The following is an 18,640-nucleotide window of genomic DNA, read 5'->3' on the forward strand; positions in this document are numbered from 1 at the left end:
CATGAATATTTCAGGAGCATTCGTCAGACCAAAAGGCATAACAAGAAACTCATAATGCCCATGCCTGGTTCAAAAGGTTGTCTTCGATACATCTTCTCCCCTTACCTTTACTTGATGATAACCTGATCTGAGATCAATCTTGGAGTAAACTCGTGTACCCTGAAACTGGTTAAATAAATCATCTATACAAGGTAGAGGATACTTATTCTTGATTGTTACCTTATTAATTTTCCTATAATCTATACACATCCTCATGGTCCCATCTTTCTTCTTTACAAATAATATCGGAGCTCCCCACGGAGATACACTACATCGTATAAATGCTTTATCCAACAAATCTTACAATTGATCTTTAAGCTCTCCTAATTCTACTGACGTCATTTTGTAAGGAACTTTAGAGATCGACGCTATCCTTAGAAGTAGATCGATAGGGAAATCCACCTCGCGATCAAGAGGTAAACCGGGTAGCTTGTCAGGAAAGACATCTAAAAACTCCTTCAGCACTGGCGTATTAGCAAGCTTCAATTCATTCCCTAACATATCTTTAATAAATGTCGTGAATCCCTCACAACCGCTCAGAAGCAGTCTCCTCGCTTGGATGGCTATTACTAATTGAGGCAGGGATTACACTCGCGACCCTATGAACTTGAATTCTGGTCTTCCTAGAGGTCAAAAAATCACTTCTTTCAATCAAAAATCTATATTGGCAAAGTTAGCTGCTAGCCAATCCATGCCAAATATTACACCAAACCTGTGCATGTCCAGAACTATCAAATCAGCAGATAAAACTTTTCCCTGGATATCAACTGGACAGCCTCGGAGCACCCTACTACACCTCACTACTGACCCGGTCGGTGTAGTTACTAATAGTTTAGTGTCTAATAACTGCGTTTCTGCCCCACATAATTTAATACATTCCATAGACACGAATGAGTGTGTGGCTCCTGAATTAAATAGTACAATAACTTTAAATGAAAGTATGCTAACCATACCTGTCACCACGTCGCCGGCTGTATTAACATCACTTGGCGTCAAGGCGTAAACTCTCGTTGGAGCCGTATTCCTTTGCTAACTTCCACGAGACGCTTGATAACCTCCCCGAGCAGGTTTAGGAGCGGGAGCAACTCTAATCTGAGCCTGACAATCTCTCATCATATGCACTGGCTCACCACAACAATAGCAAATACCTCACCTAGCACGACACTGCCCCCAGTGCCTCTTCTCACAAGTTTGACAAGCTGGGAATGACTGCATACCCTAAAACCCACGACTCCCTTACTCCTGCCTTCGATCTCTATAGTAACCATCTCTCTTCCATGAACCCCGAATGGACCCTTGCTGGGAACTAGAAGGCGTGAATCTCTCTCTATTTCCGCTTTTCAACCTCCAACCGCTCTCCAGCTTCTGCCATAGCTGCTCTGTCTACCAGCACAGTAAAATCTTGCAATTTTAGTATTGATATCTGCTTATGTAATTCTCGCCTCAAGCCTCTTTCAAACTATCTTACTTTCTTCGTCTCGTCCAGAATAATGTACAGAGAAAAGCGAGATAATTCAATAAACCTCGTCGCATACTGCTGCACTGTCTGCTATCTCTGCTTCAGGTTTAGGAATTTCTCTATCTTGGCTACTCTAGACGAGGCTAGAAAGTATCTATCAAAAAATACTTCCTTAAACTGATCTCATGTCATCTTTATAGGCACTATTCTCTGCTGTTCCAGGAGCTTCACTACCGTCCACCATCTCTCGGCCTCTCCTGTCAGTTTATACGTAGCAAATAGCACCCTCTGATCCTCCGTACACTAAAGTACTGTCAGCACCTTTTTAATTTCTTGCACCTAGTTCTCAGCGACCGCAGGATCAGTTCCTCTTGAGAAAGCTGGAGGATTCATCTTGATAAACTTCTCAAACGAACTACTATGGCCTGCAAACGGACCTCCCTGCTCTCTGGAGTTCCTGGCAATTTCAGCTATGACTTGTTGAGCCGCGCTGCGTAGTACTGTGTTTGAGTCGCCACCAGCTGCATCTGAGGGCCTAGCACCCTTATTACCACTAGCATGGGTGCTACCACCTCCAGGGTCCATCTTGAAAAGACAATAAACTTAGCTTAAGACCCTATTACCACAACATACCCCACACAAATCATCTAACTAGTATATCATATCCTTAACTGGTTTATCTTCCCTTATCTCAATTCAAAGTTCAATCCTGCAACCTAGATACATAACCCGACAATAATTTACCATGGCTTTCCTGAAATTGTCACCCCAAGAAAGACACCTAAACCATCATGGAAGTCCTGTATTTAGATTGCAAAACGAGACCTCAAATTCCTTTATCCTAAGTTCTCATATAGTTTCCGCTGCATTCTAGGGTCTACAGAACCTAACAACCCAGGCTCTTATACCAAACTGTAACGACCTGCTTGATTTATTACATAATAAATCATATTAGATACCTTGATGGCAATAACTAATGATATAGCAAAGTCGACCCGAACCCGTGGGTAATGGGGACACACCTGTTATACATAGCGGACACCTAAGCAGCGGTAAAAAAAATAAAATTCATCCATAATAACAGTACCAGAGCTATTCACAGTCCACAATATTTCTATAAATATATATACAATCCCCAAAGACATTAAAAGATAAAACTAGGATCATTCATTAAAAACCACCTGATCCTAGTTTAAAACTCACCTTCTAAGCAGAGTAGCATAAACTGGCCTTAACGATGCGGAGCTCAGTCCGCCTATCTGTCTAGATTTCCTGAAATATTTTAAACTTGGGTGAGACACCTATCAGTAAGGAAAATAAACTAAATATAGTTATGTGACAACATGAATATTTTTGTATTATAATAAATAAACAATACATGATACATGCCTGGTGAAAACTAGTAATATAATAACTGAGTAATAGATATATGATCATAAGCGTATTTGTAACGTCCCTCAATAAAATACAACATAACAAATAAATAGTCAACCCGAACCCGTGGGTAACGGGGACTCCTGTCATACATAGCAGAAAATCTAGCAACAGTAAACATAAAAAATCCATACATCCATGCATAAAACATAATACCAGAGCTTTCTATTAACATCAATATACTGTTCATATGTATAATCTCCAAAAAGTCAAAATAACACTAGGACTATGCAACAAAATCTCCTAGTCCTAGCTCAAGGCTTACCTTTCTAGTAGGGAAGCACCAATCACTCAACAGTGGCCCAGACCCGCCGGTCTCTCTGGGTTTCCTGAAAAATATATTTATGTTGGGGGTGAGACACTTCTCAGTAAGGGAAAGTAAACTAAATACAGTTGTGTGGCAACATGAATATTTAAAGTGCTTATACATATACATTACATTTCATAACTCTGGAAATAATCATAATATCATGCTAGATGATCATGTATTTTCATATTCGTTAATAAATCATAACATACATAAACATCTATTATAACTCGTAATACTAAAAATCAACCTAGGATGAATAGCTAGCTAATGTCATGCATTACCCCCCATGACGAGTTGTGCAGCCCAAAGGAGGGATCCGACAATGGCTGGCCGACCATTGCCGAATCAACTATGTCTGTAAGTACGATGGGCCCACCGCACCCTGGTCCGGACTGCCAGGTGGACGTCTACACTCTACTAAAAGCCTCATCGACTATCCATCTCCCATCCCCTCGTGGGACGGTAGCACTAATAAGGTCTCGTGCCAAAATCAACCCATAGCTACGGTACCGAGCTCCTGGTCTGAACTAAACTAATATCCTGGTTACAATAACGTACAATACATGAACATACGTAACATCCACACGGCCTCGTGCCGAAAGCATAGATACGGCCTCGGGCCGAAATCATACGTATGGCCTCGTGCCAAAATCATAATAAATATATATATGGCCTCGCGCCAATAACATCAATACGGCCTCATGTCGATAGCATAATAAATACGGCCTCGCGCCGATAACATAAATATGGCCTCGTGCCCAAAACACAATAATACGGCCTTGCGCCGATAGCATAATAATACGGCCTCGCGCCAAATACATTTCAGGTATTTACATTTGAAAATAACGCATTTATCATATATTCGTCAACTCAATATAACATAACCCATCTTTCCAAAATATCTGAAAATGTGTTTTACTCGTAAAAGCATTCATATCTTGTCTCATTTCATGTAAAATAATATTCATGCCACACATGCTCTATTAAAAGTCATATTTCATATTTTAAAATCGTGCTTTTCTATCATCTCATATATACATATACGTTTCATCATAATAACAGTATTTCCCAAACGTACATTTCATCTATAATATACAGGTATATCATATGCTTTTCTGAAAATAAATTTACTCATAATCAATAGTATTTTGCATGGAAAAGAACTGTTTTAGTTTACTCCCTTACCTGACTACTGAGAAAGCCCCATAAAATCTTAGCTTGACCCCCGTAGGATTTCCTACTCAATATCCTGAAACTCAAAACTCCCAGTATTAATCATTAGTATTTTCATGCGTACGTCAATTTCTATAACTACCATGAAGTCTAATTTGACTTAAAAAGCCTTACCTCAACTTTGGGATGGTTTCCAACTTCGTTTTCCCGACGATCTGCTCCGGCAAACTTGCAGGGAACTTCGCCAGGAGCGTCGTGGTAGCCCCAGATCTTCGATTCGGTGTAAAACTAACCCAAAATCGAAGAGAGAGAGTGAGAGAGCCGAAGAGGAGAGAGAGAGAAAACTTAAAAATGAATTTAAACTCGGATTTTTCATATTTATAGGCGGCGGAACTCGTCGACGAGCCTGATCTTCGTCGACGAGTTCTTCATAAATTTCATCGATGAGACCCTGTATTCGTCAACGAAATTCAGGCTGCCTCAGAACCCTTCTCGGTATTTTCTCGTCGACGAAACCCTGTGTTCGTCGACAAATTCTTTTAAGCCTTCGTCGACGAAGTCTACGGCCTCCTTTCGTTTCTGTTTCTATTTCCCTCTCTCTTTATTATTTAAATTCCATTTAAAAATTCGGGTCGTTACAGTATTAAATCATACTGATTTTTTTTTATTATAAAATCATATGCTATAACTGATAGTACTGAAATATACCTAAGATGGATAGTTAGATGATGTCATATATTACCCCCCATGACGGGTTGTGCAGCCCGAAGGCGGGACTTGACAATGGCTGGCTGACCACTGTCAAGTCAAATATGTCTGTAAGTATGATGGGCCCACCCCACCCTGGTCTGGACTGCCAGTAAGACGTCTACAACACTACACTGAAACCACTTCAACTATCCATCTCCCACCTCCTCTACTAGCAGGGGTGGTAGCACAAGTCTGAACTAAACTAAATAGCTACGGTATCGTGCCCTGAATACTAATCTAAACTACCATCCGAGTTCTGATAACATATAGTACATATACATCCATACTGGTTTAACATGAAAATTAGATTGATAGCATTTCTCTGAATTTTGGCATATCATAGTAAACATGGCCTTGCGTCGGATAAAGTACATAATTACGGCCTTGCGGCGGCTATCAATCACGACCTTGCGCCGAACATTTCATACATATTGATATGAATAAATGTATTGTTTATCATAAGTGTTGAAATCATAATTTCCTGTATTAACCATGTTTTTCTTGAAAATATTTGTAAACATGCATTTTCTGTAAATCTGACGTAACATAATACAATATACGAGAAATAATATTCCTGCCACACAAGTTGAATAAAACATTAAATCTATTCTAGAATTATATTTTCTGACATTTTATACTAAAAACATATTCCTGTGTAACAACAGTATTTTCCCAAATATATTTTTCCAAATATACTCATACATAATACATGCTTTCTGAAAATTAATCTGCTATTAAATAATAATAATTTTTATGGAAAATTATTGCCTTACTTTACTCCCTTACCTGACCACTAGAAAGCCCCAAAAATAACTAGCCCTACACCCACTAGGTTCTCAACTCAACACCCTAAAAATAACATTTTTCCAAACAGAACTTCAGTATTTCTCCAAATACTACTTTCCTACAACTCCAGAAATACCAAATATTCATTACAAAGCCCAAGAAAATCAACTTACCCTAAATCTGGGATGGTGTCCAAGTTAGCCCTACCAACGTTCTACTCCAGCAGAAATGAAGAGAAACTTCCCAAGAGTAGTGTGGCGGCTTTGGATCGTCGAACCGGCCTGGATTTCTAAAGAGAAGGGGAGGGGAGCCGTATAGGAGAGAGAGAGAGAGAGAGAAAGAGCTGAGAGAAAGATGTTCTCTCGCAGAAAGGGTCATTTTGACCTTAAATAGAATGCTTAGCCACGTGTCTTTGTCGACGAGACGCGTTACTTCATCGACGAGGCCATTTAATAATTTAGTCGACAAACGCTTACTCTTCGTCAACGAATTTCAGGTTCGAAAACAGCCTTCTCAGTATCTTCTCATTAACGAGACACGTGTCCACATTGACGAGCCCAAGAAGCCCATTCATCGACGAACACACTGCGTTCGTCGACGAAACCCTGCTGAATTTCCAATTTCAATTTCTTTTCCTCTCCTCCTCCTATTATTTAATTAATATAATTCACCGGATCTCTACACCTAGGCTCAGAAATTTATAATTCAAACGGTTGGCTTTTCCAGAACTCATGTGAAAATCATATACATATATACATAATATTTTCATTTTTCACCAATTATTTCCTCAAAAATCCTAATTTAATATATTCCCTTTACCTGATTTCCTGAACTATGCCAATAGGAACCCTAAAATGATGCATGTGGCGCTCACCCGAACCCTGAATCAAAAACCCTAGTTTAATCAAATAGACCCCAAATAACCTACTATTTCAACATTTTCTCAACCCATAAACCTCAAATAAACGTTTAAAACCCCCAAAACTAGGAATTTTAACCCTTACCTCAACTTTGAAGTGATTCCTGAAAAGCCCAGTTTAGAAATCTATTTCGTTAGATGTGTAGAAAATCTCCCCTAGAACACTCTAGCGGTTCTCGTTTGTTGATTCGAGCTGAATCCGGGTCGGAATCTTAGAGAGAAGGTAGAGAAAGAGGCATTTTAAAGAGAGAAAAACGAAAAAAAATGATTTCTTCGCGAAGAAGCTTTTTCAAATCTATTTATACACAATGTTGCCATATGGATTCGTCGACGAACCACAGAAGAGAATTCGTCGACGAGAGGATTCATTTGTTGACGAAACCTAAAATCTGAAATTCACTCTCTCGGGATATCTTCATCGACGAGGGATTGAACTTCGCCAACGATCCCTAGAAGATCACTCCTCGAGGAATCTTCTTTCAAAATTTTCTCTTTTTTCCCCATTATTTATTTATCTATTCTATTTATTATCTTTCCTAATTTTTTTAATAATTATAATTTTTCGGGTCTCTACACTTTAAGTATCAAATTGTAATTAGGGGTAAGCATTTGGTCGGTTTGGTGAATTCGATTAATTAACCAAATTAACCAAAAAATTTTGGTTAAAAAATTCATTAACTAAACCAACTGAAATTCTATATTTAACCAAACTCAAAACCGAGCAAACCGAATTTTGGTTAAATCGGTTAACCGATTTAATATTTTAATATGTAAAAAAATATAAATAGTATATATAGTATATATAAAATTTTAATATATATATATATATATATAATATATAAAAAATTTAGTATATATAAAATATAAAAAATATCTTAATATAATATATATACATATATATATATATAATTCTTTATTATTAATTTATACTATTCGACTATTTTGGTTAAATGAATTAACAGAATCCAAAAATCAAACTGAAAATCAAAAATCAAAATTCAACGAAAATGAAAACCGAACCAAACCGAATAAATTTTTAACCAAACTGAACCGACTGAATTTACTCGGTTAATTTGGTTTTAACCGAATTATGCTCACCTCTAATTGTAATTACCACTTACACTTTTTTTCACACAATAAAATGATAAATTTGTCCTTTTTTTTTTTCAATCTTTTTGCTTATAAAAAAAAGATTAAGAGAGATAAATTTGTCACTTAATAAATTAAAAAAAAATAATAAAAAAAAGAGTTCTAATATTATTTTCAAAGTGCCATTATTCCCTTCCATAAATAATAGTAATTAAAAACAACATCTCCATACAATTAATGATTTTACATCTTGGTTTAAAAAAATTAATGGGCAAAGTCATAACTTTCCATAAATAGTGTACAAAATCTAAATTTTTTTTTATAAATTATTAAAAAGAGTTCTTTTTATTAAATTAGTTGCTCCCTTTCATTCAAGCAATGGGTTTCAAATCTCCCTTCTTTTAAATATGGAAAATAGCATGAGATCATCGACCAAAAAAGTAAAAAAATTTAGGTCAAGCTGCATATCTCAGGTACACAGATGTGCAGGTATCTTAGACAAATAGAGAGGTGGACCTTACATTTGAGACCCACATATCATGGGGTCCACTCCTGTGTTGCTTCGGGACAATACTCAAAATACATATTCTCTATATACTTACATATTATGCGCTTGAAAACTTCAATTTCAAGTTTTAAATTTGGATTTATTTTAATTTACCTAAAAACTCAATTAAAAAAAAAAAGCAAATTGAATTTCGCCTTTATTCATTCCATTCTCAATCTAAATCTTGGTATACAAGTATCATAAGAAAAAAAAAAATCGGGTCTAAAACAAATTTTCATTTCTATAGTTGAAGTAGTAAGGCCCTCTTTGTATGATAAGTATGGAACACACACGCTCCCTCTCTATGGTAACACACACACACTCTCCCTCTCTCTCTCCTTCTCACTAGTAAGACTCTTTGAATGACCAATGTGGTGGACTCTCTCTCTCTCTCTCTCTCTCTCTCTCACACACACACACACACTCATGTTAAAGGCAATATTATAAATACTAGAGCTTTGATGGCGATGGCATACACTGGTTTGTTCTCCACTGACTAAGCTTTTCCTTCTTCTTAGATATCATGGTGTGAAGAACACATTCTCCTTACACTTCCACCTTTCAATAAAAAAAAAGGCCAATCATTTTCACTTTGATATGTTGAACAAATTACAGTGTGAAATTACTGTTTGTGCAGGATTTTGTGACTGTCATTTTGATTCTCAGCATAGGGTTGAAGAGCTCATCTTCAACTTCTTACAATGTGATCCATTTTGGAGCAGTGGGAGATGGAGTTACCAACGATTCACCCGTAATTAATTTTCTATACCGAAATCATATACATTTAATTTTTTTTGATAAATTAGTCGAGGTTTCAAAGAGCCTATACTTAATTTTTGACGGCATGCATGCTTAGATATTTGGATGTGCTGGGCAAAAAAATTTAATATTGAAACTTTGCCTTAAGAAGCTCTCTTAGATCACTGCCTCACTGCATGCATGTATGGCATGTATTTGCTTGCCTTGGTTATTTAAAACTTAACTTCATGTTTAGTGACAATAAAGATGCTAATTTTTTTTGGAGTTGCATTTCAGGACGTCCTAATAAGATAAGGGTGAGAGATGAGCCTAACACCTGTCAAGTTTCTCATCAGAATCATTCTTGGATACAATTCCTAAAAAGGCTAATATAGTCGTAATGATAAGTTCGAATAATATTTAGTTTCTCGCATCGTGTGTGCTGCAGTTGTCGCTTTGAATGGACACAAAGGGTACTAAATCTCACACAAAGGTGTAGGGTCCACCCTTGTGCCGATTGCCTACGTATGGGGTCCATATTGACTTTAAACGATAATTGAGATTGATGTGGACCCCACCCCTTTGCCTATTGGGTCAATCTTTGCAAGTGTCTAATTATCTGAGACAATAATCGAAACTCACAAAAAGTTAATTATTTTTGAAAAATTGATCTATCTTTTCTTGATTTTGACTCTCAATATTAATTTTGAATTCGGGACACCATGAAGGCATTTATGAAAGCATGGAAAGCAGCTTGTGGAGCTCTAACATCAAAGAATCATACGCTTATTATCCCAAAGGAAAAGACATTTCTATTGAATCCTATGAGATTCAAAGGCCCATGCAAATCTTCTTACATGAAAGTACAGGTAATAGCATAATTTTATTAATAAAATTATTCATTATTTTTTATCTTTTATTTTTGTATTTATGGGGCACTATATTGTGATAAAGTCAAACTTTCTGAAAAAACGTGTCATGATAGTTTTTGGACGACACACACAGAACTCAAGTAGGTCCCACATTGTGTATATCTCAATATGAGACCCACTTGAATTGTTTGTGTCTAGAATACTCTCCAGCTTTTTGGAAAGGCGAGTATTTTTCATTTTTTTTACTTTATATTTTTTAAATTTTCTTCATGTTTATCATTATGTATGCATGCACGCGCGGGCGCCCACACACACATATATATAATTAACTCTAAAAAGAACTTTGTAGAAATTTAAAATATATTCATCTCTTTTAAATGGACTAAGGCTTGAATCCAAAACTCCAATATCCTCTTATTCCTAGAATACTGTATACTATCTCCTTCGTAGAATAAATCCACCCCATTTACATAATAGAATAAATCCACCTCATTTGCACAAGATGATCGAGCCATCATCCTGAATTATGATGTCCTTTGCAGCTACAATGCAACTAAACATGAAATGATCAAGGAGGAATAGAATTAGCGAGAGCCATCCTTTCTTAACCTTGTATCCTGGGAGCTTCTCGAGAAAGCACAAGCGCAGAAGTTTGAAAAGCCTTACTATTTTCGATTGGATTTAATCTTATCCTATATATCATGTATCTCTCTTATTTCATTAAATGAACATCTTACCCTATCTTACTCCCCCCACACCTCATTAAACAAACATAGCACATTCTACATGTAGCTAAAATCGAGGATTTAAAAAAGATGAGGTATGGTTGGGTAAAATTTTCATGCGTGCCCATTTTAATGCTAATACCATTTAAAGAACGGCAAATGCTTGTTGTCTCAGGTGGTACGATTTGGATAGACATATAGTTATGGGGCCAATGTGGGTGTGAGGCCTATGAGTCCCACCATTGTTTTCTAGTTAGGACATATGATACGAGGTCACTGTCGATTACTATTTAATTGTCATTCACCTTTGATATTATTAGTTCACGTTTTAACAAAGAAATCTACATAATTTCCTTTAGCGTCCGTTTGGATTATCCTATCTTAATGCTATTACCATTTAAATAACAACAAATGCTTTTTGTCACTAGTGGTACAATTTGGATAGCAATATAGTTATGGGGCCAATGTGGGTGTAAGGCCTATGAGTCCCACCATTGTTTTCTAGTTAGGATACACGATACGGGATCACTATCGATTACTATTTAATTATCATTCCCCTTCGATATTATTAGTTTACATTTAATAAAAGAACAAGAAGCTTGGCTTACTATAAGATGTTTGGCAATTTGATATGCAGGTTTTGGGAAATATAGTTGCTCCTAACAAAATATCAGCATGGAAAGGTCATGACCTAAAAAATTGGCTTATCTTCTCACACATTAGTGGGCTCACTGTGAATGGCAATGGAGAAATCAATGGAGAGGGACATGTTTGGTGGGGAAAAACTCGCAAATCACACCCATCAAATGTGTGTGCATGGCGATAAGCACTGTTTGGATAATCCTTTTCTCCTTTTAATTCAAATTTTTCTCCGTAATTTGGGGTTTTTTTTTTTGGTTTTAATTCATTATATTCCTACTTTGTTCAGGGAAAATTGATGAACAGAAGAAGACCAACAGTAAGTAAAAGCTTCATGTTTTTTTTTTTCCTCCTTTAGGGTCCGTTTGGATTAAGGGTTCCACCTGGGAAAAGAAAGGAATATGAAAATAAAAAGAAAATTTATTTTGCTTTATGTTTTCCTTCTATACTAAATTCTATTAAAAATGAAAACTTGTTTTTTAAACCCTATGTTTAGGAGAGGCTTGGATTTGGGTTTGCATCGGATTTAGATAAGATCGATGTAATATATAAAAAAAAAAAATTATGCTAAAATTTGTCCAAATCATCCAAATAAAAATTCAAGGTTCAAAATCTCTGCTCCTAATATAAAAGTATATCAAATTTTATATATATCCATCTAAATCTAAATTCAAAACTCGAAACCCGAACATTAATACAATTTGGTGATGGGCAGTGCAGGCATTGGAGTTTTCACATTGTAGCAACATAGAGGTGAATGGATTGAAGCACAAGAACAGCCAAAGGAACCACATTACCATATTCAGCTGCAGGAATGCATCCATCTCCAACCTCACCATAGTTGCCCCCAGCACCAGCCCTAACACCGATGGCATTGTCATTAGCAAGTCCACCCATGTCCACCTCCACCATATCCACATCGCTACTGGTACTTCTAATCAATCCATGACTCATCCATCTTTACATATCTATCAAATTTTCTCGAGAAAATTTTCTCAAGAAAAAAAATTACTTTTTAGAGAACTGCAAATTTTAAATGCTTTTTAAATCATTAGGTGATGACTGCGTAGCTGTGCGTGGAGGCTCCTCCCACATCTACATATCTGAAATAGCATGCGGGCCGGGTCATGGCATAAGGTTTGTTTCGAGCCTATCTAATTTTGAAAAAATTAGTCAATTTTTCTATGGATTTTGAGTAATAATGTGAGTGTCTATCTGCTCTTATATTTAGTTTCGCCACCACTTGAAATGTATTTTTGGAATGTCAAATAAGTTGGTACTATATAAAATACAGTAAGCAATCGATGAAAAGGGAAACTCAATCGATTTTTCTATTGGGTATAGTTCGATTTGCTTCGATTTTAGTAAAACAGAAACGACAGTGTACGGTTCAATTTTACATTATTTCTAAGGAAGTTCGATTTAATGTATGCAGCATAGGGAGCTTGGGAGCCAATGGGGAAGATGACAAAGTAGAAGAAATATATGTGAGGGACTGCAGTTTTGAGAGAACCCAAAATGGAGTCCGGATTAAGACATGGCAGGTGATGAGTCCAATTAATGCAGCATATTAATAATTAATCTCAATTAATTAAACTTGTTTAATTAACCTAATTAATTAATTTCAATTAATAATCTCTGAATGTGTATTAGTTAATTTAATTGTATTGTGTAGGGAGGATCTGGGTATGCCAGGAAGATCCACTTTGAGAGAATAGAACTCATTGAAGCTGATAATCCAATTATTATAGACCAATTTTACTGTCCAAGCCACCATTGCAAAAACCATGTGAGTTTATTTTATTATTATTATTATTATTACTATCTACTATTAAAACTGAATTCGGTAGACTTTAAAGTGACACGTGTCCTCCATTTTTTTTTTTTTTTTCAAAAAGATTTCAAACAATTGTCGATCTTTTTTTTCTCTTCTTCTAAGGGTGGACTAAGTATGATATTCTTTTTTTTTTTTCAAATGATTTTTTTTTTATTTTTAATTGTTTTTTCCTTCTATTCACATAGAAAGAGAGATCGGGTCAACTTTTTCTTTTTAATTGCTCGTTTTTCTATAGAAGGGTCAAACAATTTCTATAAGAATTAAAATGGGCTCCTTTTATGATCAATTTCATTATAAATAGTTTCTTTTTTATCATCGACATGGATACTAAATTATGCCTAAAACAAGACCTAGCTCAAATTGAACACCAAAAAGCTAGCCTTGAAAAGCATACGTAGCCTTTCCGATACAAAGAAAAAAATTACGGGTTTTCTTTCAAATATAGAGCTTTTATGAAGTTTCGAGATGGCCACGGAGTCTTCCGGTGGAGAAATTATATACAAAAGATTTGTCCCACCAATTTCTATAGGTGAAACTCATGGCAAATAAGGTCTCCATCCCTATATATACGTGTGATACCAATGTATGTGGGACCCATTGTCACATATTTAATATCTTATAAATAGAAAATTAATACATGAAATGATGGATATGTTGTATGATTTCTCGTCCAGTAATGTTATACATGATCTCATAAGCCCATATGCAGGACCTGACTGATAAAGTAATGTGGGCCTCACACTACTTTATCCAATCAAACCCCATCACATGGATTCATAATGACATAGATTGGTATCATCAAATATTTTCCTTTCTCCACTTTTGATAATAGACATGCATTAATTAGTTGTTTATATTTGCATTAATCTATATGTGCGTATGTGTGTGCGTGTGTGTGAATTAATTTACAAAATTGTGAAGACATCGGCGGTCGAAGTGAGGGACATTGTGTACATGGGAGTGAGGGGGACATCAATGAAGAAAGCAGCAATTAACTTCAAGTGCAGCCAAAGCATGGGATGTACCAACATCACACTCCACCAAATCAATGTAACATCTACAACTCCCTACTCTCCAACTTTCTCTCACTGCTTCAATGCCCATGGCAAATTCACTACCTCAATCCCTCCTGTTGATTGTCTCTTGGAATAGTACTTCTCTTTCATCAAATTGTCAACTCTATATGTACATGAAATCTTAAAGGGAAAGAGTGGGGGGGGGGGGGGTTATTTACTTGTTTGTGATCATAAGCATAAAGCATAAAAAAAAAAAAATTAGAAACCTAGATGTTTCTATTGAAGAAAATGAAAAAAATGAAGATGATGCATTTGTATATATTACTCTTTAAAATGGGTTTACTAGCCCCAGCAATCCTTGTTTTTCAAAAAATGGTATGGATGATCATAAAAGACTTGATTTGAAAAGTATTGATACACCCAAAATTGATAGGAATGCTCATAGGGTCAGACAATTATAAGAGTAACATTTGATGTCTCAAGTAACTGCCTTTAAGTTACTTATAACCCCCCCTAAGCATAATGGTACGATTACAAGAGAGTTACTATTGATATCTTACATAACCTCTCTTAAGTTACCTGTAACCCCCCCTAAGTATAATAACACACTCATAAATGTCAAGTTGAAGGAGGGTTTGCCTCCGCCACTAGAAAAAGGGGATCCCCAAAGGAGGTAAGGATCTCATTCTCACTCACTCTTTACTTATCGTTGCAACTTGAACCTCCCATTCCCTAACTTAGGCATCAGAGTGATCCCCCGGAGTACAACCTGGGTCCTCCAAGCCATTCTCATTTGGTTTTTTTCAAGCGGTTGCAGTCGAAGGTCAATTTATAAAAGCAGTTTGATTTTTAGCAGCATTAGTTGGCGCCATCTATGGGAATCCTTGGGAGGTTTTCTATCATTGAACATGACCACAAGAAGGAGTCGAACCGATCTAAAAAAGGAAGAATCTGAGGGACCTAAGTGAAATGGCTAAGGAAGGGAAGGAAGCAACTTATAGACTCACAACACACAAACCCTAGTGGTGCGAACCCAATGGCGCAAATCCCAATGATGAGAATCCCAATGGCGTGGATCAACATGCCCAAACAAACAACGTCTTATCTGATAAGCGCTGCTCATGAGGCCCTGAAGACTTTCCCATTTGATGAGCACATCTCATGAGACACGAAAGAGTGAGCACATCTCACCCATAATGGCCCATCTGATGAGTACAATTCATGAGGCCTCGAAGACTTGCCTAATTGATGAGCACAACTCATGAGGCACACAGGAGTGGGCACATCACACCCATAGTGACCCATCTCATGAGTATAGCTCATGAGGCCCTGACGACTTGCCCACTTGATGAGCACAACTTATGAGGTATAAAGGAGTGAGCACGACTCTCCCGTAATGGCCCATTTGATGACCACAACTCATGAGACCCTAAAGACTTGCCCACAATTGATGAGCGCAGCTTATGAGGCACAAAGGAGTGAGCACGACTCACCTATAATGGCCAATTTGATGAGTAAAGCTCTTTAGACCCTAAAGACCTGCCCACTTGATGAGCACAACTCATGATGCACAAAAGAGTGAGCACAACTCACCCGTAATGGCTCATGTGATGAGCACAACTCAGGAGGCCATGAAGACTTGTCCACTTGATGAGCATAGCTCATGAGACATAAAGGAGTGAGCAAGACTCACATGTAATGGTTAATTTGATGAGCAACACTCTTTAAGCCCTAGAGACCTACCCACTCGATAAGCACATGACACGAAGGAGTGAGCACGACTCACCTGTAATGCCCCATCTAACGAACGCTACTCGAATAAGGCTAGATTGGCCATAATATGCTTTTCATAGCATACTTACCGGCTCGTATTGAGCCAAGTAATGTAGAAGTCAACTCGTAGTGAGCCTAATAGTAAGCGTGTCGGCTCAAAGTGAGCTTGATAGTAAGTGCATTGAGAGCTAAATCACTCGGGATCCAGTTCGAATTACAACTCTTGAATAAAATAAATTTATTTTAATTATTCAAGAGTGTTGAGGGGGGCAACTGATACACCCAAATTTGATAGGAATGCTCATAGAGTTAGACAGTTGTAAGACCAACATTTGATGTCTCACGTAACCGCCCTTAAGTTACCTATAACCCCCCTAAGCATAATGATACGATTACAAGAGAGTTACTATTTATGTCTTGCATAACCTCCCTTAAGTTATCTATAACTCCCCCCCCCCCCCCAAAAGCATAATGGTACACTCATAAATGTCAAGTTGAAAGAGGGTTTGCCTCCGCCACTATAAAAAGGGGATCCCAATAGGAGGTAAGGATCTCATTCTCACTCATTCTTTACTTACTGTTGCAACTTGAACCTCCTATTCCCTAACATAGGCATCACAGTGATCCCCCTAAGTACACCCTGGGTCCTCCAAGCCATTCTCATTTGGTTCTTTTTAGGTGGTCACAGTCGAAGGTCAATTTACGAAAGCAGTTCAATTTTTGACAACAACAAGTATCATGTTTTGAATAAAAGCATGTATGAGAGTATTTAGAAAAAGACATTGCGTCATATTATTGATTTGTAACTGAAGTATGCATTAATTTTCTTAAAATCTAATGATTCATCGTTAGCTGTTGAAAACAAAAACTTTTGAAAAACAAGATTTAGCTTGAACCAAGTGCATCCTCTAGGTGACTTCAAACAATCACAACATGACATAGCTTACTTCTTTTGACCTAATCTTATTGGTCAAGGCATCCACTCTTTGATCTTTGTGGAGAGATAACCCTTGTCTTGGTTAGCAAACGAGAAAGACAACACTATCAGAAGCCAAGATTAGGTTTGTGGGAATAAGGTAATCCTATGACATTCAAGAGACATGCAACATACTAGCAACACTAATGTAGGTTAATCAAATGTTTTTGATTTATTTGACCTAATTCTATTAATTGAGATCCAAATCCTTCTTAATCATCTAATTTTCGAGAGTTAGGGGTCTCTGTTGGACCTAAGGATAAAGGAAGAAGAAACTAGTGAGTAAAATATTTTCACCATTACATATTTATTAAAGATTAGACTTTAGGATCTAGGGTTAAGCAAGAAGCAATGATGCCCCCAGGGTGTGGTTCAGGTAGCAAGGTCGCTTCCTAGGAGTGCCACTTGACGGTCAGCTGATGAAGCCTCCCAGGTTCGATTCTTCCCTTGGGCTCTTGAATTTACCCTCCTTGTGGTGTTGTGGGGCTAGCTCCACAGGGCGTGGGATTAGTCACGAAGCGTAAAACGCATGTGAACACCCGACGATATTAAAAAAAAAAGAGTTATGCAGCCATTTGGGGGGGGGGGAATGGCTACTTAGAGATGTTCAAAAAGACTTTCTAAGCCATCAAAATAGTTTTCCATTTTTCAGTGAATTTTCTCTATTTTTTATTTTTAAATTTTTAATGAATTATCCATAATTGTTTTTCTCATAATATTGTCTAAGTATCCCCTAAAATTATTTATATAATTTTTCTAGATATATTTGAACTTCACCTAGCACAAAAAATGGACTCGAACTTTTTATATCATGATTTTTTTTTGGAATTTTTATGAGATTTTTGAGATTTTTTTTTTTGAAAATTTTTGACATGATCATTCATTGAATTTTGGACAAATAAAGTTGAAATATTTTTTTTTTTGCATAATAATAATAATAATGACGATAAAGACGACAATAATAACAATAGTTGTAGAGACCCAAACCTTTATAAGCTGGATTTGTTGACGAAGGATCACGTTCGTCGATGAAGTCCTTTAGAGCCTCGTTGACGAGAGAATGCTGACGGGTTTTGGGAGGTTCTCGGGAAATCCTCGTTGACGAAATTCAGGGCCTCGTCGACGATTTGTGTGGTGGATTCGTCGACGAAGACGCCGCCTCGTCAATGAATTGGACCAGGTCAAAGGCCCTATAAATATCCCATTTGAGTTGCTTAAGAGCTAAGTTTCACCCAAAAGCTCTCTCTCTCTCTCTCTAACCTGCGAATCTCTCTCTCTCTCTCTCTCTCTCTCTATAGGATTCTTCGCCGTTCGTCATCCGTTTCCAAAAATGGAGGGTACTACATGGATTAGAAGAGAAAACTTTACAATTTTAGCGGATCGGATCGTCGTTTTCGGAGATTTTTTGGTTTTCCTCAAAAGTCGAGGTAGAGATCTGATCTTAGTTTTGATTGGGTATTTAGATAGCAGTAGAAAACATAGTAAGGTTATGTTCTGTGGTTTTAGGTTTTCGGGATCTCGAGTTGTCGATTTGGACTGTGTTCACACGAACTTTCAT

Source organism: Malania oleifera, chromosome 4 (assembly GCF_029873635.1).
Source record: "Malania oleifera isolate guangnan ecotype guangnan chromosome 4, ASM2987363v1, whole genome shotgun sequence".
Classification (NCBI taxonomy): Eukaryota; Viridiplantae; Streptophyta; class Magnoliopsida; order Santalales; family Ximeniaceae; genus Malania; species Malania oleifera.